This window comes from Zeus faber (genome assembly GCF_960531495.2).
Source record: "Zeus faber genome assembly, chromosome: 10".
Taxonomy (NCBI): Eukaryota; Metazoa; Chordata; class Actinopteri; order Zeiformes; family Zeidae; genus Zeus; species Zeus faber.
This window is the reverse complement of record NC_137199.1, coordinates 22,661,773-22,664,272: the sequence shown is the minus strand read 5'-3', so window position 1 is coordinate 22,664,272 and position 2,500 is coordinate 22,661,773. Positions and strand designations below refer to the sequence as shown.

At 52.1% G+C, this 2,500-nt stretch overlaps 1 protein-coding gene across 2 annotated transcripts in view; it reads left to right on the top strand.

Annotated features, from left to right (window-relative positions):
- Positions 1-2,500, top strand: part of LOC307235813 (rho guanine nucleotide exchange factor 9) — a gene marked incomplete at its 3' end in the record, with an annotated part of 41,038 nt that overhangs the window by 21,310 nt on the left and 17,228 nt on the right. The window lies entirely within an intron of this gene.

The window sequence follows — 2,500 nt, the reverse complement described above, 5'->3', positions numbered from 1 at the left end:
TGTTTATCATGATCGTATGAACCAGGGCTTCTCCATGCATGCGCTCTCCGAACAGTTTCATGCCACAAACATGGTAAGGCTCGGGGATGCAGGCGCGCGGTGCTGTGGGGGTTCAGTGTTTGGTGCAGCTGTACCATGTTGTGCCGTGGAGACGTAGAGCAGGATGTTGGAATGCAGTGGATCCGCCGGTGCAGTGAATGCTGATGTGTCGTGGCGCAAATGTGCTATATGCCGGGAGATCAGCTGCTTCGTCCGCTAATCCGTTCCCCGTACCGTTGTGCTTATGCTTGAGCGAGCGGCGTCGCTTTAGATGTGTCCGTCCGAGGGGCTGGATTTCTCTGCATTCATTTGCATTGACCCAAATACAGGTTTTGCGGTGTGGAGACAGCTGCTCCGCTCTCTGGTATTTGATGTTGCAACTGCAGTGTAACCATGACGATGACATAGGTCATTTTAGCCGGTAGACACGCAAGTAATTGGAAGCGTGCCATGGAAGACCACCTTTTTTTTTCTGTGCCTAGCGTATGTCTTTGTGAAAATTTGTGTGTGTGTCTGTGTGTGTGTGTCTGTGTGTGTGTGTGTGTGTGTGTGTGTGTGTGTGTGTGTGTGTGTGTGTGTGTGTGTGTGTCTGTGTGTGTGTGTGTGTGTGTGTGTGTGTGTGTGTGTGTGTGTGTGTGTGTGTGTGCGTGCGCATCCGCGTCTTTGAGCTGACTACATTTCTTATGATCAAGCTAGGTATCAGGCTGTGCCGGGGATAGATCGATTATGTAATCCATTTAATTTATTCAGACTTGTAGAGGAAAGAGAGATGCAGTTTATCAGAGGGTGTAGCGCTGATCTGCTTAGCCAGATGGAAGGAGGAGGAGAACGGAGGAATGGAACAGGGAGGAACGCTGGCTGTGAACGCATCCCCGCGCCCGTCTATCCCCTTCCGCCTCCCCGCTCTCTCTCTTCCACTCTCCCTCTCGGGCTCTCTCACCTGTATTATGTGAGATCGAGCGGTGCCGGAGGGGAAACGTGCTCGGGGGTGAATGGGGGGCGAAAACGGGGACGGTGATCGAGGGGCGGCGCTCGTACGGGGGGGTGAGCAGCCCGGGGATTAGGGCGAGAGAGCATGCACAGCGAGGAGGCTGCAGCTGCACGTGGAGATGCAGGGTCTGGACTGCTGAGGACGTCTGCGGGACCTCATCAGGGTCTGTGGGACGGCGGCGACTGCTTCTGATATCCATAACAAAGAATATTATCGATAATAATGCCCCTGCTATTAATCCCGAACCCTCCCTCTCCCCGTTGACTCTGCGGTGAATTGACCCTTGAGCTTTTGAGGGCCGTGCATCGCTTCTGTTTCCATGGCAGCATGACACATGTTTTTGCGGTAATCCTCTCCCCGTGGTGGAGGGTCTGAGATGTCGAGCTACTGATATCCCGGCCTTCCCCGCACCGTCTGATACCTGTGACACCTGATCGAATTGATGGCGTGTGATTGATCATGATCTACTCAGTTATGGATCGCCTGGCACCTCTTTAATCCAAAGTCCGAATGAGCTGGCATGCGTTTCAGATGTTTATTTCAGAGGATTTACTCATGGGGGTGGCTTTCTCGTGGTTGGATTACTCGTTCATCACGGAAAACATTCACACACACGCGCGTAACCTCTATTTTTAAATATTCTGGTGCACCGCAAGGTGTCCTTGTCTCTTCTTGTCATCTTGTCAATACCGGCAGAGCATCTTCATCGGTCACCATGACAACCGCTGATTTCTCCCTTTCAGACATATGTCCCTGCCCAGGTTCACTATTTTGGCGTGATTGGCTTATATCCTCCTTGTAGCTGTCTTTGCAGCCAGTTTAGGACGCCCGCTTGTCCACGGGTTTAGGGAGGGGGTTGCTGATGTAGCTGCAGAGTTTTCAGAGCTTAGATCCGTGTGGGGCTTTGATTAGTTAGACACACACACACACACACACACACACACACACACACACACACACACACACACACACACACACACACACACACACATACACACAACTAAGGAACACACCACCTCATACACAGGTATAATATATCTAGGAAATACAAACTATAGAAAATATACAGTTGTCAATGAAAAACAGCCAATGCTATGCACATAATGCAAGTAAACAGTTCATTTCGAAGTCTATTCATGTGATGTCCCTGTCTCTGGGTCTCGGTCGCTCCATACCTAGGGACTAAGCAGCGCCTGTCGTGCTCGGTTAGCGCTGGCTGCTCAGCCCACAGCCCCAGGGGTGCGATGCACAGTTTGCTCCGAAGAACGCCGAGGAACACTTCTCTGGATAGAACAATTTGGAACAAACAGTTGGAGCTTTGCCACGGATGCACACAAGGTCCAGAGGTCCAAAGTGCGACTGCTGCGCGTGCGTGCACACACAGCGGTGTGAATGATTGCGCCCCGCACGTGCATCCCCGTGGGGCAGTGAGGAGTCTCAAGGTGACGGAGCCGCCCCTGGGTGTGATGG